Here is a 23,277-nt window from a genome sequence, read left to right as displayed (position 1 = left end):
GCTACAGTCTGGAACCGCGCGACCGCTGCGGTCGCAGGTTCGAATCCTGCCTCGGGCACTGGTGTGTGTGATGTCCTTAGGTTAGTTACGTTTAAGTAGTTCTAAGTTCTAGGGGACTGATGACCTCAGAAGGTAAGGCCCATAGTGCTCAGAGCCATTTGAACCATTTTTTGTCATATCGTTTAACTTATGTTTAGAGAAATACACACATATTTCGATAAGAAAAACGACAAAGTGTGCGAAGAGAGAAAAGCTTTTCATCGATGTCTCTCGGTCAATAACGCGACACAGTTCGTTAATGTATTGTAGGTATGATTTGTGCCATTAAAATCGCAACACACGAATGTGGCGTACAATAGACGTCAAATTCACATGAATTGTACTACATACTTGCTTGCTTTCCAGTGATTAGTATTTCACTGCAGTCGCACAAAGTAGATAGCAAAGATTACGCAACGGGTTTCTCATTCTGAAATAGCATTTCAGTGTTAGTTAATTGTACGAAGGTCATGTTTTACCTCGAGTAATAAAGGGAAACGTCTTCCAGCACTTGTCGGTATTCGACAGTGGATCGTGTCCCATCGACACTGCGATTTATCTTTCTGCGACATTGCTGCTGGCGTTTGTCGGGATCCCACGATTGCAATGGGCTTATGGACTCGATGGATGCAGGTGGACTACACTCAACACCGAGGAGAATCTCAACGGCCCCACGAGACTAGCGCCCGAGAGAACAGGAGGATCGCAGAAAAACTTCACATACCGTAATGAGCAAATGGGCTTCTTTGCAGCAGGAAAAATGTCTACATGAACAATGCGACATTCTCTGGAACAGCACGGTGACCATCGTAGAGGGATCCTTGAAGCAGCAACAAAGATAGGCGCGTGAGCAATGGTACGCTCAATGAGCACACAAAACACAAGAGTGGCACCATTTCATACATTGAGACAGCTCTCAGTTCTGCGTACGGTATTACGATGGACGTAGCCATGTGTGGAGGCCTCGATATGGACGAATGTTGCCAGATTGCATTCATCATCGGGACTAGCACGTGGCGGGATGGTGTGGAGAGCCATTGGGCACACAAAACGATCTTCTCTGATTCTCACGTATTAAGGCCGTTGGCTGTGCACTATCGTCAGATAACCATGACGTTTACCTTTCAACAACATAACACAAGACCACATGTCGCACAGACTGTTCTGACCTAACACGATATAGCAAGTGTTTGACTGTTGGCGTGGTCAGCAGGTTCTCCACATCTCCCACCTACTGAAAACATGTAATCATGAGTTGAGGAGGAAGTGGCACGGAATCATTCGCCAGCTACTATGATGAAATCTGACACTCAGATAAAACAGAATGGATGTAGGTACCCACATTTTTAATCCATGCTCATCTCGACCCCTTATCCAGATGTGTTATTGTTGCTGCCGGAGACGACAGCTCTGTCTACGAAATGTCGCACACTTCATATCTCTAAAACACCTAAACATTTAATTATACATAACCGGACCGTTGCGCTATCGATAGTTCGCGCCACATCTGTTGAAACACAATCTTTGTCGTGAAGGCACGTTTGCCGCGAGTGTCGGTAAGACCGTTTTCCCGGTTAGAGGCAAACAGTGAAGCTGCACGGGCAACGCAGGTCTGCGGGGCAACGGGCTGGTTGTTTGTTCTACCGCCTGGGTGACTTCCAAGTTGGTCTGGCTGAGCATCTTCCGGACACAAAGGACGTGCATCGGTAACGGTAAAGGAAGTATTATTCCTTTGGCCAACCAGGTCTGGTGGCAAGAGGTTGGCTGTCCTCATCCACACACTGCCTGGCGGCTCCAAGTTTTTCCACTGTTTGTCATCCCACAGCGGCTTTGTATGCTCGATGAGCTATCTTTAGTTCGTTCCTTCGGTAACGAGACCACGTGGTATTCCTAAAGACTTATCTTCCTCCCACTGTGAGCGTGATACTTGTCACTGGTTCGCTTCCTGCGTGTGTCTGTGTAGTGCTCTTTCCTCACTCGACTCAGTTCAGCCTTCTGTTGTTGTTATTCCCTGTACCTGCACCCGGCCAGGCGATATGCGGCTTGTGTCTCTTGTATCAAAACAAAATATCTTCCATTTGGTAATTTCACTGAGTTATAATTTGATTGTGTGTTTTAAATTACTGGGGTTTTGCAAATTTCTTTATGTTCAGTGTCGTTAATTACGACGTCCAAAACATTTTTCTAGGCTAGTATATATACACATCAAAAAAAGTTTTGCATCACCTCGGTTCAGAGAGTTCAGGGAGCTGTACAGAAAATTGGCATAGAGATCAATATAAACATCATTTCCGCCGTTTTTATTGTTCATGAAAACCACACATTGCATGTTGTACCATCATACAGAGAGACCTTCAGAGGTGTTGGTGCAGATTGCTGTACACACTGATACCTCTAATACCCAGTAGCACGTCCTCTTGCATTGATGCGTGCCTGTATTCGTCGTGGCATACTATCCGCAGGTTCATCAAGGCACTGTTGGTCCAGATTGGCCCATTGTTCTACGGCGATTCGGCGTGGAACCCTCAGAGTGCTTGGTGGGTCACGTCGTCCGTAAACAGTCCTTTTCAGTCTATCCCAGGCATGTTCGAGCCGTTTCATGTCTGGAGAACAAGCTGGCCACTCTAGACGAGCGATGTCGTTATCCTGAAGGAAGTCAGTCACATGATGTGCACGACGGGGGCGCGAACTGTCGTCCATGAAGACGAATGCTTCGCCAATACGCTGCCAATATGGTTGCACTATCGATCGGAGGATGGCGTTCACGTATCGTACAGCCGTAACGGCGCCTTCCATGACCACCAGCGGCGTACGTCGGCCCCACATAATGTCACCCCAAAACAGCAGGAAACCTGCACTCGCTGCACAGTGTGTGTAAGGCGTTCAGCCTGACCGGATTGGCTCCAAACACGTCTCCAACGATTGTCTGGTTGAAGGCATATGCGACACTCATCGGTGAAGAGAATGTGATGCCAATCCTGAGCGGTCCATTCGGCATGTTGTTGGTCCAATCTGTACCGCGCTGCATGGTGTCGTGGTTGCAAAGATGGACCTTGCCATGGATGTCGGGAGTGAAGTTGCGCATCATGCAGCCTATTGCGCACAGTTTGAGTCGTAACACGACGTCCTGTGGCTGCACGAAAAGCATAACCCGTAAGTTGTGGTCATCCACTGCAGTAGTAGCCCTTGGGCGGCCTGAGCGAGGCATGCCATTGACAGTTCCTATCTCTCTGTATCTCCTCCATGTCCGAGCAACATCACTTTCGTTCACTCCGAGGCGCCTAGACACTTCCGTTGTTGAGAGCCCTTCCTGGCAAAAAGTAACAATGCGGACGTGATCGAACCGCGGTATTGACCGTCTAGGCATGGTTGAACTACAGACAACACGAGCTGTGTACCTCCTTCCTGGTGGAATGACTGGAACTGATCGGCTATCGGACCCCCTCCGTCTAATAGGCGCTGTTCATGCATGGTTGTTTACATCTTTGGGCGGGTTTAGTGACATCTCTGAACATTCAAAGGGACTGTATGTGTGATACAATATCCACAGTCAACTTCTATCTTCAGGAGTTATGGTAACCGGGCTGATGCAAAACTTTTTTTGATGTATTCTTGCCTAGTTATGTTTTTTGTTGTTATAGCTGATAAAATAACAACGAATACTTAATGGTTATTTGACATCTTGCTTTCTTTAAATCGTGTTTCCAGATCAAAATACTTATATAACTACATATGAATTCAATATAGTGGACTGACAATGGAGTATTGTTTATAAACATTAAACGTGAGGAAACCTGTTATGTACTGACGGTGTTGGGAAAGGTGCGGGTACATTGACGTGAAAGTCTAGATTTGTGGACACCGCCAGCTTGAGGAAATGATGGGTGTCCAGACTACCTGGCAAAGGTAGTATCCACAAATCTCCGGCAAGCTCCGCTGTTCACATATCTCCGCCATAGAGCGTCTGCCATGTAAGCAGGAGATCCCGGGTTCGAGTCCCAGTCGGGGCACGTATTTTCATCTATCCCCGTTGAAATTATGTCAACGCCTGTAAGCAGCTAAGGGTGTTCATTCCATTGTAATTTCAAACATCTTCTTACCAGTGCACCTATATGTAACTCCTGTGAAATCACCGAAACACAATTTCCGAAATTGTAGGCCCTGTGATCAGTAACTCATTCGGATCCATTCATTTCGAACAATTGCATTATTCTCACGGAACACACCTCTATGATGTTGACACAATATGACTCCACCTATATAACTGCCGCTGCAAAAACTCGCTCCACAATGTTCAGTCCGGAAATTTTTGGTGAAATGGTGAACTGTTGCTCGAAATGAAATAAAGGTAGCTTTGTTAGTTTCCTTCATGTATTTGAAATTCTTAATATAGTAAATAAATTGTCCGCCATTGTGACAACGTATCATTTCTGTGTCTAAAAATCTATATATTAAATCTCATATTATCATTGTTATCGTAACGCAAAAATGTCGTTCCCAGAATCCTTAAAATAATTAGAATATAAACCTTCATTTCTTTAACAAAAAACAATTATGCTTTATCGCAAATAGTTAGCTCACACAATGATTAACTCCATTTTCAGTCATAGTAGGAACCCACGATAACTTATTAGGAAAAGGGGTTGTGCAAAGCTATTTACAGATCTGAAAGTGGCCAGTTCGCAATCTGTTAGGAGGGAGACATTGTGTCGAAAGAATATGAAGGCACACTAATGTTTATGAAAATTGCAGCACTCTGAAAGAATGGCCCTATTGAATAGGTCATTAAGATTACAGAGAGATGAGTACGCGTAGGCTGTGTTGTATTAGCAGAAAGGTCAGTGTTACGCCAACCTCAATAGAACTGGAAACGTGAAGTCGAGTGCTAGTGTGCCTCATTGATGTCAAGGATACAGTATCAGTTTGTGAATTATAACGATGCGGGACATTCGATTCCGGAAAGCAGGTTTATAATACTGTAACATATCGGTTCATACATTACATTCTGCTAAAGCATAGACACGTGGAATCCGTGGATGGAAGAGGATCATTCGCTCTGAGGGACGAACACTTGAACATTCACTGAGACTATAGCAGACGATGACTACTATCTCATCGCATGGCTATACAAACCTTACTAGACGCCCTGTCACGGTCCGTGTGGCTCCCCCCGTCGGAGGTTCGAGTCCTTCCTCGGGCTTGGGTGTGTGTGTTGTCCTTAGCGTAAGTTAGGTTAAGTAGTGTGTAGGCTTAGGGACCGATGACCTCAGCAGTTTGGTCCATAAGACCTTACCACAAATTTCCAATTTCCAAACCATACTACTTCGTCTACTGTGCTGGAACAATGAAACACGGACAGACCAGTCTGTGTCGACTGCTGGACGACGTTTGTTGCGGATTGGGCTCGAGGCACATATTTCATTGCGTCGCTCTCCACTTTTCCAGAACTCATAAACGCCTCAGACGTGTTGAGTGGAAAAGCGTAGTGTTATAGATTTAGTCTCGTTACTACATCGATACCGATGATCGAATACATCAGACACTACCGTGGTGACCGCAGCCTGAAAGCCAGGAGTCTACATTGGTGAGGTGCATAGCCAGCAAACACAAAGGTTCTAGTTTGGAATACCAGTGGAAATTGAAAATTTGTGGTAAGGTCTTAGGGGACCAGACTGCTGAGGTCATTGGTCCCTAAGCCTACACACTACTTAATCTAACTTAAACTAACTTACGCTATAGCCAACATATACACTCATGCCCGAGGGAGGACTCAAACCTCCTACGTGGGGAGCCGCACGGACCATGACAAGACGCCCTAAACCGCGCGGCGCACCTATGGATACAATATGCGACATTAGCCCCTACATACTGACGACAACCGGAATAGCAACCGTTACACCTGACAAATTTTTGGAGCTACTCTCCGTACCATATTTCAGGGGAGTGAAATGCGTCGTAGTCGAATTCGGCGAGGAATGCGCATACCTTCCCCGAAGAAAGGCGGCTGTGGCTACTTCCGCTACTTGCACAGTCGCGTGACATGTTGCCAGTCGGATATGTTCACACGACCGGTTCGTGAACATTTTCCGACACAAGCGACATTTTCGCGCCTTTCCCCATCAATCTTCCACCTCTCCCCCCCCCCCCCCGCCACGCCACCATCCCCTCCCCCCCCCCCTCAATTCTGCTTTACACTTTCACCCGTTTCAGTTTTGGCTAATAAATCACGTGGGCGCTGAATACGAATATTGCACTTGGGTGACCCGATCGCCCCTCTTAGCGTGGCGCACCAGGTATCCACTACTAATTGTGATGCGTCCTCTATAGAACTCTAAAACTGTTGTCGCACCTCTGACCCCCCTCTCGGTTTGGCGTCCCAAAAGTATCTTGTGTCAATTGGGCTACACTGGCCCATTACGTCCGGGATATAGTTGGCAGTCAAGCTGCTCATCAAGTATCTTCAGCTACAGCTGTCCAATCTTTATCGTTCTCATACATGCCGTGTTGAGTGAGATTCTTTAAAAACCTATCCCCCCCCCCACCCTCTCCCAAATTTCCATGCCATATAATTTATAGATTCTGATGCACCACGTGGACGCTCAAGTCCTACTGGTTTCTCAGTCAGAGACTATACAAATTTGTACAATCCTAATCATTGCTGTAATGCTAAATACTTAATTTGTGGTATACACTACTGGCCATTAAAATTGCTACACCACGAAGGTGACATGCTACAGACGCGAAATTTAACCGAGAGGAAGAAGATGCTGTGATATGCAAATGATTAGCTTTTCAGAGCATTCACACAAGGTTGGCGCCTGTGGCGACACCCACGACGTGCTGACATGAGGAAAGTTTCCAACCGATTTCTCATACACAAACAGCAGTTGACCGGCGTTGCCTGGTGAAACGTTGTTGTGATGCCTCGTGTAAGGAGGAGAAATGGGTACCATCGCGTTTCTGACTTTGATAAAGGTCGGATTGTAGCCTATCGCAATTGCGGTTTATCGTATGGCGACATTGCTGCTCGCGTTGGTCGAGATCCAACGAGTGTTAGCAGAATATGGAATCGGTGGGTTCACAAGGGTAATACACAACACCGTGCTGGATCCCAACGGCCTCGTATCACTAGCAGTCGACATTACAGGCATCTGCACGCACAGTTCGACGACGTTTGCAGCAGCATGGACTATCAGCTCGCAGACCATGGCTGCGGTTACACTTGACGCTGCATCACAGACAGGAGCGTCTGCGATGGTGTACTCAACGACGAACCTGGGTGCACAAATGTCAAAACGTCATTTTTTCGGATGAAACCAGGTTCTGTTTACAGCATCATGATGGTCGCATCCGTGTTTGGCGACATCGCGGTGAACGCACGTTGGAACCGTGTATTCGTCATCGCCATACTGGCGTATCACCCGGCGCGATTGTATGGGGTGCCTTTGGTTACACGTCTCGGTCACCTCTTGTTCGCATTGACGTCACTTTGAACAGTGGACATTACATTTCAGATGTGTTACGACCCGTGACTCTACCCTTCATTCGATCCCTACGAAACCCTACATTTCAGCCGAATAATGCACGACCGCATGTTACAGGTCCTGTACGGGCCTTTCTGAATACAGAAAATGTTCGACTGCTGCACATTCTCCAGATCTCTCACCAATTGGAAACGTCTGGTCAATGGTGGCCGAGCAACTGGTTCGTCACAATACGCCAGTCACTACTCTTGATGGACTGTGGTATCCTGTTGAAGTCGCATGGGCAGCTGTACCTGTACACGCCATCCAAGCTCTGTTTAACACAATGTCCAGGCGTATCAAGGCCGTTATTACGGCCAAAGGTGGTTGTTCTGGGTACTGATTTCTCAGGATCTATGCACCCAAATTGCGAGAAAATGTAATCACATGTCAGTTCCAGTATAATATATTTGTCCAATGAATACCCGTTTATCATCTGCATTTCTTCTTGGTGTAGCAATTTTAATGGCCAGTAGTGTAAAATTCTTTAGAGTTACTTGTCCTATATCTACACCCATACTCTGCAAAACACGGTGAAGTGCATGATTGAAGGTTCTTCCCACTGTACCACGTGTGAGGGTTTCTTCCCATTCCATTTACGTATACAGGGTGAGTCACTAACTACTGCCACCAAGAATAACTCTGGAAGTATGATAGGAACTGAAAAGTTTGTGGGACAAAAGTTGCATGGGACAACGGGGACCATAATATGACATTGGTTTTTTGTTGCTACGTCGGGACGCTTCAGAGATATGAAGGTCAACTTTGCTTTTTTTAAATGGGGTGCTATAGTTTGGTACTTATTTTCTGATAGCGGCTATCGAGACGAATCCAATGATGTGTAACAGTGTGGTCTTTGAAGGTCAATGAAGGTCAAAAAGGTGGCATGAACGTCCATTTACAGAAACTGTTCGAAGTGTTAACCATTGGTATCAATACAGTGCTGCAATCTTCTTTTCTTCTTATCCTGAGTGGTATGCCTTATCACATTGGCACTTATTGAACTACATGCTATGAAAATTCTCTCTCGCATATCTTCAGGTGTCGTTGGAACGTCTTTATAAACAATGTCTTTACGAATCCCCAAAAGAAAAAATCCAGAGGCGTCAAGTCGCCATCTGGCGAACGAGCTGGCCACGACACATCTCCTCCGCGTGCAATCCATCGATTTGGGAATTGTCTGTGGTACTCATTTCTAGCCATCACCGAAAAATGTGCCGGACACCCCTCGTGTTGATACCACATTCTGTTCTTCGTCCCTAAAGGTATTTCTCCCAATAACAGACCTAATGCCTCTTGCAGCAATGTGATGTATTTATTTATTTATTTATACGTCAAATTCCGCAGGACGAAACTGAGGAGGAAATCTACAAGGTCATGGAACGTTTTAGTACATGAAATTACAACATACAATTAATAACAGATAAAAATAAAATCTTTATAAGCCCGAAAAAACTCAATCCATAAATTTAAGTAAACGCAATCAACAATACAATAAGAATCAGCTTAAATTTTCAAGGAACTTCTCGACAGAATAGAAGGAGAGACCCATGAGGAAACTCTTCAGTTTCGATTTGAATGCGCGTGGATTACTGCTAAGAGTTTTGAATTGGAGTGGTAGTGTATTGTAAATAGATGCAGCACTATACTGCACACCTTTCAGCACAAGAGTTAAGGAAGTCCGATCCACATGCAGTACTGATTTGTGCCGATAAGCTGATATTGTTAACAAGAAATGACAGTAAGGAAGATATATATTGAGAGGCCAATGTCAAAATACCCAGTCTCGTGAACAGGGGTCGACAAGAGGTTCGTGAACTTACAGTACTTATTTCCAGAACCACCAGTTTCTGAGCCAAAAATATCTTTTTAGAATGGGGCTACCCCAAAATATAATAACATACGACATAAGCGAATGAAAATAAGCAAAGCAGACTAATTTTCGTGTCGAACGATCACTCACTTCCGATTCGTGTCGAATAGTAAAAATGGCAGCATTAAGTCTTTGAACAAGATCCTGAACGTGGGCTTTCCACGACAGTTTACTATCTATCTGATCACCTAGAAATTTGATCTGTTCAGTTTCAGTAATCGCACTTCCTACCATTAAGATTTCTTTCGATGAAATAAGGGCGTATAATTCTGGCCTCCGGAAAACCACACCATACGTTCACCGACCACGGTTTTTGTTGTGCAACTTTCCGCAACCAACATGGATTTTCAGTCGCCCAATAATACATGTTATGCAAATTAACATTTATATGGTTCGTGAATGTAGCCTCGTCAGTAAATAAAATCGTATTAATAAATGTGTCATCCCTCTGAATCTGAAGTTGAGCCCATCGGCAGAATTCAATTTTTTTAAATTTCTCCAGTGTTATTGGTTAATAATTTACACTATGTGATCAAAAGTATCCAGACACCTGGCTGAAAATGACTTACAAGTTCGTGGCACCCTCCATCGGTGATGCTGGAATTCAGTATGGTGTATGTATGATGACTGCTTCCACTCTGGCAGGCATACTTTCAATCAGGTGCTGGAATGTTTCTTGGTGAATGGCAGCCCTGAGCACTGAGGAGAACTATCGATGTCGGTCGGTGAGGCCTGGCACGAAGTCGGCGTTCCAAAACATCCCAAAGGTGTTCTATAGGATTCAGGTCAGGTCTCTGTGCAGGCTAGTCCATTACAGGGATGTTGTCGTGTAACCACTCCACCACAGGCAGTCCATTATGAACAGGTGTTCGATCGTGTTGAAAGATGCAATCGCCATCCCCGAATTGCTCTTCGACAGTGGGAAGCAAGCAGGTGCTTAAAACATCAATGTAGGCCTGTGCTGCGATAGTGCCTCGCGAAACAACAAGGGGTGCAAGCTCCCTCTATGAAAAACACGACCACACAATAGCACCACCACCTCCGAATATTACTGTTGGCACTATACATACTAACAGATGACGTCGCCGTGCATTCGCCTTACCCACATCCTGCCACCGCATCGCCACATTGTGTACGGTGGTTCGACACTCCACACAGCGTTTTTGCACTGTTCAGTCGTCCAGTGTTTACGCTCCTTACACCATGAGAGACGTTTGGCATTTACCGGGGTGATGTGTGGCTTATGAGCAGTCGCTCCACCATGAAATCCAAGTTTTCTCATCTCCCGCCTAACTGTCACAGTGCTTGCCGTGGATTCTGATGCAGTTTGGAATTGCCGTGTGATGGTCTGGATAGATGTCTGCCTGTTACACATGACGTCCCCGTTCGTCAGTCGGCGGTCTCCGTCAGTGGACAGACGAGGTCGGCCTGTACGTTTTTGTGCTCTACGTGTCGCTTCACGTTTCCACTTTTCTATCACATCGGAAACAGTGGACCTAGGGATGTTTAGGAGTGTGGAAATCTCACGTGCAGACGTATGAGAGAAGTGACACCCAATCACCCGACCACGTTCGAAGTTTGTGAGTTCCGCGGAGCGCCCCATTCTGCTCTCTCACGATGTCTAATGACTACTGAGGCCGCTAATATGGAGAACCTAGCAGTAGGTGGCAGCACAATGAACGCAATTTGAAAAACGTATGTTTCGGGCATGTCCGTATACTTTTGATCACATAGTGTATATTCCCGACCCATTTTGTAATCATTATTTCACATGTACCACTGAATGTGCAAACAAAGTTGAATCATTTTACGACTTACGGTTCATGAGAAATTTCATAAACATTAAGCTTCTGTCTAGCATTTATGACGGAACAGAAAAAAAAACCATATGTAAGCTTGACTGTTATGATATTCTCAGTGTGGATTTACAACAGGGACAAACCTCTTGCGGAAATACAGAACACATTGCCAGCAAATAAGATAAATGGAGAGTGACAGCCGGCCGTTGTGGCCGAGCGTTTCTAGGCTCTTCAGTCTGGAACCGCGCGACCGCTGCGGTCGCAGATTCGAATCCTGCCTCGGGCATGGATGTGTGTGATGTCCTTAGGTTACTTAGGTTTAAGTAGTTCTAAGTTATAGGGGACTGATGACCTCAGACGTTAAGTCCCATAGTGCTCAGAGCCATTTGAACCATTTTTGAACCATTTTTCGAGAGTGACAACATAGTGCGCAATACGTTGATAATTTGATTCAGACGGTAAGCGTTCTTGGATGGCTGAAGCGCGGAGTTTGGCTTGAGGAGCAATGCGACGTGGACGTGCTGTTTGTGTCCTTGCCACAGAGTGCTCGCTACATGTTTGTCAACTTGGTTTAGCCATTTCATGTGAACTAAATTTCTCATCAATTATAATGGGCAACTCCTACATAAAATCGACGTTTAAACTCAGTTTCAGGAGTGAATTTGCTCGAGCAAAAGCTCTTGGATTAGAACGTTTTCTCCGAGATGAACTAAAAATCCAGAGTGATAACTTGTTGGTAGGCACTTTCCCATAATCGGCAGTTTGGTGTACGTCAAGCTTCTCATCGAGGAATCTGCGACAGGATCCTTCGAGGTACTAAAAACTGGCCCAATTTCTGCCACTTGGATGGTAATGTGGGTGCTGTGAAGGTCTAGGGGCTAAGACTGCAGACAATCCATATCTTCGAACTTCCTTTCGACCTGTTTATGGCTGAGGTGGCGTCTGCTCTTCATCCTCACAGGACAGTGCATGGACATGTTGCGGAGGAATGGACTGATTTCAGCACATAAAAAAGCAAACACCCTCCAAAACAGGCCCTGAAGGCCATACGGTACCGACTGTCCGCCGTGTCATCCTCAGCCGTGTCACCAAATGCTGATACGAAGGGGCGTGTGGTCAGCACACTACTTTCCCAGCCATTGTCAGTTTTCGTGACTGGTGTAGCTGTTTCCTAATTAAGTAACTCCTCAATTGGCCTCACAAGGGCTGAGTGGACCCCGCTTGCCAACAGCACTCGACATACCCCGACGGTGACCCATCCAAGTGCTAGCCAAGCCCGATAGTGGTTAACTTTGGTGATCTGGTGGGGAATGGTGTTACCTCTGTGGTCAGGCAGTTGGCTCACTTCAGCACATATCCCATCCTTAATGGCGTGTGTCAGGTCCACATAAACACGTTCTATGCTGTTTGTACACTGGAGGATGCAGACAGCCATCCAAAATAAATGGCTCTGAGCATTATGGGACTTAACTAAGGTCATCAGTCCTCTAGAACTTAGAACTACTGAAACCTAACTAACATAAGGACATCACACACATCCATACCCGAGGCACGATTCGAACCTGCGACCGTAGCGGTCTCGCGGTTCCAGACTGTAGTGCCTAGAACCGCTCGGCCACCCCGGCCAGCGAACCAGCCAAAGACATGCCCAGGATGCAGCAAAGAATGTCACGTCCAGTCTGAATGCCTACAGAGGAGGACAGTGCAACAGCCACCAGGTGGTCCGGATCCCTCCCCCATTGCTGACACCGTATGTTGCAGTGCTCAAGAGAGATGTCGGCACGGTGCCACCACTGATAGGCCCTACCGACACCGACTACGCACTTCAGCGGAAAGAGATAACTCCCGCACCCACCACAGCCCCAGCTTCGGCCCCGACAGACTGATGACAGATGATGAAAATGCCACTGGAGGCGCAAATGATGGTGCTCATGGCACCGATAATGCCAGACCATCACGACTCATTGGCATCGTACAACAAGGACGCCCACTCACGTAAAAAAAATAAATGAAGTAGCACAAAAGTAGATCGAGAACATGCTTTGATGAGTGCGTGAGACAGTCACAGACAGATGATACTTCACATCGCCCAGACTATAACACGCTGCGTCATTATTCATTGTGAGTCGCCTCGATTGCGTTTGTCTCCCCTGAACTAGCAGCAGCGACGATGGACGCAGAAACCGACCGCTAGTCATTTCCGATCATAGGGCGTACATCTGCACTGTCCTGCTCCCATGTTGGAAGGTATGAGGGAGTCGTGGCTGAAGGAAAACGAATGTAACACACCTTCAGCAATCGCAGTGTTGTCGACTGATAGTACACAGACGGACTGGCTGCAAAGTACGACTGCTGAGAGAACCATTTACTCTGACATCATGACTCGAATGCACCAAACCGGCGATACGGCGCAGGATGATGTAATGCTGTAGAGAAAAGTCCCTTTGGCATCACCATATGACCCAATATTGCTTTATGTTGCTCCGAGAACTCATGATAAGCCCAGTGTCCCCTGAGACTGACAAGTGGAGAATCGTTGCATCAAGACGAAGATCATGTGGAGCCATCTCGAAGATGTCGTGGTGCGACCATAGCGTTAAGATCGAGTTCTACAACATCCTTCGCGAGTGAGAACAGCGACAACGAACGATGATCATGTTTTTGACATGTCAGTTGGTCGCCGTTTGACTGCACAGGCAGATATTGTGAACGCATTCGATGATCACAACAGACGTTTTACAGTGTGGAGCATTACGAGGATGCAGATTTTGCTGAAGTGCCACAGTCGACGTCGGGCACCCTCAGTGTCCCAGCAGTGGAATCTCATATCCCAGTTACCCACTCAGATGTTGAGGAAGCCATAGCAAATGGTGCAAGCAACAGGTCCCCTGTTTCTGACGGTATCCCTTTCAAGTTGTAACATCCCTTTCAAGATCTCATGATTCTTAGATAAACGACGAGGTGTCAGGAATTGATGACACCTACTGTGCCATTGCCTCCGTCCTTTGTTTGAGGCCTGATTATTCCGATCCTCAACCAACAGGGGGATGAGGCATTGAGCATTAGGGCCCACTGACCTCCTCAACAGCGAGTTTAAGTTCTTCACAAAGCTTCTGGCGGCATGCCTGAAGAGGGTCTTGTCCCAAGTAGTTTTTACGGAACAAACGTCCAAGGGAGGAGCTAATAATATGCAGATGGTACTTAGTGATTGTGGGGATGTGATAGCCCTCGCAGTGGCTTGTCTTCTTCGAGGTGCCCTGATAACAGTGGACTTTGAAAATGCTTTTGACAGGATCGGCCATGGTTTCCTTGGTGTGGTGAAGGCCCACCCGACTTTCCTCCCAGCGATTTCTCCAAGGTCCATCATCCAAAGTGCTGATTAATGGACATGTGGTGGGCGTCCTGTCAGTTTCCAGATCGGTCTGTCAGGGTTGCCCACTTTCAATGATCTTCTTTGCAGTTGTTCTTGAACCATTTATCCGTGGACTGAAGCGTTGTCTGTCAGCGATAACGCTACGAGGTCACACATTTCATTGCAGGATGTATGCAGACGATCTGCTCTTTCTGGTCCGATCGGGGTATGAGATCAGATCGTTACTGGAATGGATCGCGCGATACGGGACAGCGACGAATAGTTGTATGAGCATGAAAGAGTCTGGGGGGCTGAACATTGGTAGAGGCTTCAAGAAGAACTGTTTAGCCACCCTGCAATTGATGGACACTCTTCAGTTCCCGGGAATTCTCTCTAACCGCGATGTCCGCCGCACGGCGGCGATTAATTATAAATGCCTTCTACATGCAGCCGGACGGGCGTCAGAAGTCAGTTGTTACTGGATGTAGTCCAACGAGTCACCTTCATTAACAACCTTGGCATTCAGAATACCACACCTGGCTCATATTTTCCTGATGATGGCCGTGATGACACAAAGACTATTGGCGGCTTTAGGTTATTTCATCAGCACTGGGAATATCCTCAAGACATTATACGAAACCCTCACTCTCCCCATACACAACAGTGGGTTAGTAGGGTTTGTCATGGTTCGTGCAAGGGCAGCAGCACTGTATGTCAGCACAGGGGTTAGTCTGTGGTCTCACCACCGTAATAATGCCACTTTTCTCCTGATTGAAGCACTGACGCCTGCCTCGCATCTTGCCCATTGCCGTTGCACACATCGCGCACCTCTCTCACATGTAGAGACCTTTTCCCTTGAATATAGCTATGAGTATGTTGAATTTACCAGCACCAGAGCATCAATGACGAGGGACATATGTTATCTAATGGTGAGGAGCCATGCCCGGAATATGACAGTGTGTCCCTGTCCGACGGATATATGGCCCGTGGTGTGGCGCTCCATTCACGGTGGTGGTATGTATAGGGCTCTCAACAGCGAGGTCATCAGCGACTATCCACTGTGGTTTTCTTGGTACAATGGTGCGCATCTCCTGTTTCCTTGTCGTTAATGAGAAACACGAGACGCGGATTCGACTACGCAGTATTGTCAGTGTTGACTGCCCCCTCTGCTTGCAGTTTCGCCTGGTGGATGCGGACGGACATAGCCTAGTGTGTGCATCCTCAGCGGACGTGTGGCTTCTGATACGAAGGATCTTCACCTTTTCTCTTGTAACTGCGCTACACGCGATCGAGCCACGGATGTTACTCTGCCCGAAGATGAGTATTTTCGACCTATGAAGGCCCACGCTCTGACGTGGATCGAAGGACTATCAGTTTACTATCCTTTCTGAGACGGTACAAATGATGTGCTCGACTATTGGGCATTCCTACAGGAACTTCTTCGATGGAACTTTCTCTATACCTTCAGCTACTTGACTATTATTTGGATATTGTTTCCACGGAGTCTCGCTCCCCCCCCCCCCCCCCCTCCGCCCCAATACGGAGTCCCGGTTCGGCACAAATATTCAACCTACTGCGTTGACTTATTTCAATGCGTAATTGCGACTGACGTAGGTACTTTCCTCGAAATACAAACATTAATGGTGATTTTGGGAGTACTCATATTAATGTAGTCAAGCTATTTGAAAATGCATTCGAAGAGAACGGAAAAGCTTTTCATGCACAATTATCCAGCCAGTGACCAAAATGGCAACAATCTGGAGGTATTGAAATTGTCTTTTCAGAAAGTATGTCGTTTTTACATCTACCTTAGTTACTAAATTCCGTAAAATACTTTCTTCCTTCGAAATTTATACGGCCAGAGACATACCTAGAGCAAGGAGTAATAACTAATTCGAAACTGTTATGTTTGTGGTAAGTCTCGGAAACGCCTTGCGATCATTTAAATAAATAAACACGTATGATTGGTTATAACGATCTCTCGCGTGGATTAAGATAGGAAACTACGTTCGTGGAGTTGTGGTTGCAGCTTAACTTAATAATGGCTTGATATTAGTCTCCCCTGCCTTTCAATGTGGCGTGTGACACAAACATATTATCGACATCGTCCGATATTGATTTCCGACAGTAACATCAATTTCAACAGTATGAGGAAGACAACAGTAAGTCACCCTCATGATACATCACTCCGGTCGCCAATAGCAGACTCTCGCAATGATACCCTGCGCTCAGTATCTGAGTGTTGTACACAAAAAGGAAATAATTCGACACACTTGTAATACTGTACCCACCAATATTTGTAACACCTGTTTTCATTATATAGTTGCCGAATCTAATGATTTAGTATTGCAACTAAATTTTTCATATGGCAGTTAATTGCATTACGTTTTACAAAAATTTAATGAAAGCTGCATCGATAGCTAAACATCCTGACATTCACTAAAAAGTAGCGAACAGGGGACCTTGACTAAATAATCCTCATCGACAAAAGAATAGATATCGAAATAGCATTACTGATTAGGCTATGTAATATCCATGGGCAGAGCCTCCATTGTTATCAGATAATTACAATGCTCTTCTTGGTGGGTTTAAACAGCACTCGACTTCAGGGACAGAAAGAGTTATGTATTCCGATTGTGGGTTTATTGCTTGACAACTCGATACGCACAAGTCATTTACATTCTAGAGATTATGTCAATCAAGTTTAAAGCTTAGTATCCGCCGAAAGCCAACACAAGAAGGTCATCTTAGATAGCTAAGGTGGCTTTCTTATTTTTCCATTAAACTTCCTGTCGGAGGATTTTTTTCCTTAGAAAGTGCTGTCATTCACCTTCTTCTTTACAAACGCCAACATTATCTAGACTGCCATATTAATTTTAGATTTTAGCGTAAATCCTACAGAAACACGGTTACTTTAGGCGGTTTCCCAGTGGAGGTATTATAATATTAGTCAAAATTATGGAGACATTTACATGGAAACCGACTTAAGAGTCAGGAACTGACAACAATTTTTCAAGAAGATACTACCGATTAAGTGACAACGACAGCATGAGGAAGGACGTGAGTGCTGTGTGTACCAGGTTACAAGAATGAATGAAAATGTGTAACGCATGCTGTACGATCAGAAGAACCAGTACCACACCCGAGACAAATAGACTGAATGACGTCATCTGTCAGCGGGAAATTTGAGGACAGCAGTCACACAAGGAACCCTCTGAGTGCGGCGTCACAAATTCAGTCTTCACTAAGGCTCATTTGAAAGTATCGTGTTAACAACGGTGACAGAAAAATGTTAACTGCTAATGACTCACAATGTACATCAGGAGGGCGACAGAAAATGAGTGTCCGGGAAGTGCAGCGATCCACCTTCTATGGGATGTACGTATTACATTTGACATCGTCAACATTCAAGAAATTTTCAGATCAAACCATTAACTTGCACCACGAACACCGAATGAAAATGGCGCGCCACAGTGACCACAAAGGTTCTCACCAACAAGATCAAAGGCGAAATCCATGGGAGCTACAAACCGTGCAGGACGCTTAGTTAGGTATCCACTCTTAAAGGATGCATATGGCACCATATTGGTGTAACGGAGTGATGAGAACTGATGGAATCTGATGGCATCCAGTCGACTGCGAAACAGTCTGTCGAGATGTTTGTTGTGAAACTGGCTGGCTACGTAGCTGCAGGTAGTGAAATAATAAGTTTTATAGGCACGGAAAAAACAAACCTCGAGGGGCAGAATTTGTCCAGTGGTTCCAGGTGGTACGAACTGCAATGTCATACACTTTTAAAGATGGATAGTTTGCTCTAATGCAATACGATTTTTATACACATACCAGTAATCAAGCAAAGGCAAGTGATTTTGGCCACCTATTGGCCAAAGCAGTGCTCATACCATAGTTGTAGTTCTCTTACTCCCATTTTCCCACTTTTGTTTTCTGTGACGTAAATATTCTCTACTGCCTTTCCTAGATCACGCACACAAGAAAGAATCGAAGGGGGCAGAGCACCTCCAATCTCTCGCATCACAATAAATAACTTTCCAACCAATTTACCATCCAGATTAACAGTCGGCACAACTGTATATGAATGCGTTAAGCCATTGATGTTAGTTGATCTTGATAGAACTCTCTAGGTACCTCTAATTTCCAGGGTTCCTTGCATATGCATTTCCTCTCCAGATTCTGATTGGTCTGAGATGAAAACAAATTCCTAACTGAACGATGGGGTCACTTTATTTATCTTGTCCTACAAATTTTTGGGGCGATTTCGCATATTGCTGTGCATCATCAAGTTGACGTTGTTTGAAATTTCGTTGTCTTCCATCTTCCAATTCTGTAGCATTATCTAAAGTTATGCAACCATCCACTGCTCCTCTTGAAATCACTGTAATCTATTTCTGGAGCAATTTGATGTGCATAACGTAGTAGGTAACTATCATAAACGTCCTGCACGAAATTGTATAGAGGATCCTTGAAACGCGCAAACACCAGTTTTTGTAACAAGTGCGCCTGGTCCTCTCATGTCTGTGTATAAAAGTCATATTGCATTAGAGCAAAATATCCTTCGTTAAAAGTGTACGACATTACAGTTTCTCTTATGCATTACACGGTCGTATTCTGCAAACTTATTCGAAATCTGTACATAATTACTTTTTAATATGCTGCGGCTGATCCTCCATGTACGTAATTTTGTTTAGTACCCGCTCCGTGGACACCAGTTGTTCTTTACTACGTTTCAGTGGAGACGGGATTTGTCTCTCCCTGTCCGACGAGGATGATGAACTACACGGCTCAAAACCTGTTTCGATATCATTTTCACTAGTTAAGCACGTATCGTCGTTATTGTGCTCATCATGTACACTGTCCGCATAGAAGGGAGTTTATGACACCACGCATTCCACTGACTCATCTCGCAGAAACGCTAATGCTTCGTTTGCCACTTCTTTCTCGCTCTGCGAAATTCCTTAAGTTTTTTTCTGATGAAATGTCAACTTCGGCAACTGTTGTTGTAGATATTATACAATATTTACTTTGTTTATCGTTGCCTTTGCTGTCCTTGTATCAATACCACTAACACTGTAGCACTGTTGTGAGTTACCCGTCGACTAAGCAGTTCAACTACGCTCCGTAGACTCCTGCTGTACTCGCCACTGGATACCTCAAGTCCCACCCTCTGTTGCCATTAGCAGCCAATATTGTGGATACATGGTAGACAATATGTTCGGCGTCGAATGCTGTAAACATCATTGGCCTTTTGTGACCTCGCACTTAAGAAGTTCCTGTCAGGGTTCCATATTTGCAGCCAACGTCACAAAAAGACGACAGTTTCGTCGTACTTCACATGGAACTAACCAGTTCGAACCATCAGATGTACGCAGAAATTGACCGAAAACCGAGAGGAGGCTGAGGTGGTAGGCGTACATTTCCTGATCATTAGACCTTCCACCAACTTCTTGTATTAAGTCTCTGTAATCACAGAGTCCCATGGAGTAAGACGGCAGTGATCCCTCCGTTGGATGATGACGTTAGGTTCGATGTTGCATTTGTTGCTGTTGTTGTGGTCTTCAGTCCTGAGACTGGTTTGATTCAGCTCTCCATGCTACTCTCTCCTGTGCAAGCTGCTTCATCTCCCAGTACGCACTGCAGCCTACATCCTTCTGAATTTGCTTACTGTATTCATCTCTTCGTCTCCCTCTACGATTTTTACCCTCCACGCTGCCCTCCAATACTAAATTGGTGATCCCTTGATGCCTCAGAACATGTCCTACCAACCGATCCCTTCTTCTAGTCAAGTTGTGCCACAAATTTCTCTTCTCTCCGACCTCCTCATTAGTTATGTGATCTACCCATCTAATCTTCAGCCTTCTTCTGTAGCACCACGTTTCAAAAGCTTCTATTCTCTTCTTGTCCAAACTATTTATCGTCCATGTTTCACTTCCATACATGGCTACACTCCATACAAATACTTTCAGAAACGACTTCATGACACTTAAATCTATACTCGATGTTAACAAATTTCTCTGCTTCAGAAACGCTTTCCTTGCCATTGACAGTCTACATTTTATATCCTCTCTACTTCGACCATCATCCGTTATTTCGCTCCCCAAATAGCAAAACTCCTTTACTACTTTAAATGTCTCATTTCCTAATCTAATTCCCTCAGCATCACCCGAGTTAACTCGACTACATTCCATTATCCTCGTTTTGCTTTTGTTGATGTTCCTCTTATATCCTCCTTTCAAGACACTGTGCATTCCGCTCAACTGCTCATCCAAGTCCTTTGCTGTCTCTGACAGAAGTACAATGCCATCGGTGAACCTTAAAGTTCTTATTTCTTCTCCCTGGATTTTAATACCTACTCCGAATTTTTTTTTTTTTTGTTTCCTTTACTGCTTGCTCAATATACAGATTGAATAACATCGGGTAGAGGCTACAACCCTGTCTCACTCCCTTCCGAACCACTGCTTCTCTTTCATGTCCCTCGACTCTTATAACTGCCATCTGGTTTCTGTACAAATTGTAAATAGCCTTTCGCTCCCTGTGTTTTACCCCTGCCATCTTCAGAATTTGAAAGAGAGTATTCCAGTCAACATTGTCATAAGCTTTCTCTAAGTCTACAAATGGTAGAAACGTAGATTTGCCTTTTCTTAATCTAGCTTCTAAGATAAGCCGTAGGGTCAGTATTGCCTCACGTGTTCCAACATTTCTACGGAATCCAAACTTCCCCGAGGTCGGCTTCTACCAGTTTTTCCATTCGTCTGTAAAGAATTCACGTTAGTATTTTGCAGCCGTGACTTATTAAACTGATAGTTCGGTAATTTTCACATCTGTCAACACCTGCTTTCAAAAAAAATGGTTCAAATGGCTCTGAGCACTATGGGACTTAACTGCTGTGGTCATCAGTCCCCTAGAACTTAGAACTACTTAAACCTAACTAACCTAAAGACATCACACACATCCATGCCCGAGGCAGGATTCGAACCTGCGACCGTAGCGGTCGCGCGGTTCCAGACTGTAGCGCCTTTAACCGCTCGGCCACTCCGGCCGGCAACACCTGCTTTCTTTGGGACTGGAATTATTATATCCTTCGTGAAGTCTGAGGGTATTTCGCCTGTCTCATATATTTTGCTCACCAGATGGTAGAATTTTGTCAGGACTGGCTCTCCCAAGGCTGTCAGTAGTTCTAATGGAATGTTGTCTACTCCCGGGGCCTTGTTTGGACTTAGGTCTTTCAGTGTTCTGTCAAACTCTTCACGCAGTATCATATCTCCCATTTCATCTTCATCTACATCCTCTTCCATTTACATAATATTGCCTCAAGTACATCGCCCTTGTATTGATCCTCTATATACTCCTTCCACCTTTCTGCTTTCCCTTCTTTGCTTAGAACTGGGTTTCTATCTGAGCTCTTGATATTCATACAAGTGATTCTCTTTTCTCCAAAGGTCTCTTTAATTTTTCTGTAGGCAATATCTAGTATCGTTTGTTGCTATTCAGAAGGAAAGTTTTCCCCCCTCTCTTTCCGACGTCGTCAACGCTAACACAATACTACATTATATAAAAATCACAATTATCGTCCCTAAACAGATGATATTTAAAATACCACTTCTGTGGGTCACAGAACTAATCATTGTTTCTTCCGTTTAGTCTTCGCATACGAATCTGGACGGCAGTAAGCCACAACGGGGCAAGTGTCATGTATACGGAGTTACAGTGATACTTGGTCACTAGGTGCCATAAATGTATTATATCACTAGGAGTAATTTCAGCCTTCCTAAGCAGACACAGCTTTGTTTCCAGAGCAATAATGAAGCGAAATAGCCGGCCGAGTGGCCGTGCGGTTCTGGCGCTGCAGTCTGGAACCGCGAGACTGCTACGGTCGCAGGTTCGAGTCGTGCCTCGGGCATGTATGTGTGTGATGTCCTTAGGTTAGTTAGGTTTAACTAGTTCTAAGTTCTAGGGGACTAATGACCTCAGAAGTTGAGTCCCATAGTGCTCAGAGCCATTTGAACCATTTGAAGCGAAATATTAAAGGGATTTCCAGCTAAAACAACTAAGGATGGGGTTTAACCACTGCCGATGACGAGACCAGATGAAACGATGCACAAGATCACCTAGTGTATGGATACGGAAGGAAAACAGCCGTGCAATTTTCAAGGAAATCTTCCTGCCATTCGTCATAATCTGTTTAGGATAACTACGGGAAACCTAAGTCCGGATGATCAATCTAATTTGGACCCTGATCTTCCTGAATGGAAGTGCAGTGTGCAAACTAGTGCGTCACCTAGCGCGGAATGCCTCTCCCACGACTCAGTACCCACAAGGTCGACCTATGCAAAATTCTCGAACGCTGACGATGTCTACTCGGAGAATTCTGCATTCATGGACTGTCGTCTTCAGTGAGGAATTTAAAGGTCCGTCACGATTTACAGCTCACACCCTGACCGAACGGTGTAAGGAGCCTGAAACTGATTTCCATAAATCGTAAAGAACTTTGAGAGATCATAAACACCGCTAAAGTTGGACTTACGAAACGATTCTACAGGAAGATGAAACAGTAGAAAGACACCTCATACGGTGATAAATTTGCCACACTTTCGGTTAAAGGGTGTGTGTTTGGTAGTCAAGTACTAAAAACTACTGCCATCGTGTACAGTGCATAGAGCTAAATTTACTGCAAGG

Source organism: Schistocerca cancellata, chromosome 4 (assembly GCF_023864275.1).
Source record: "Schistocerca cancellata isolate TAMUIC-IGC-003103 chromosome 4, iqSchCanc2.1, whole genome shotgun sequence".
Classification (NCBI taxonomy): Eukaryota; Metazoa; Arthropoda; class Insecta; order Orthoptera; family Acrididae; genus Schistocerca; species Schistocerca cancellata.
Note: the sequence above shows the minus strand (reverse complement) of the source record.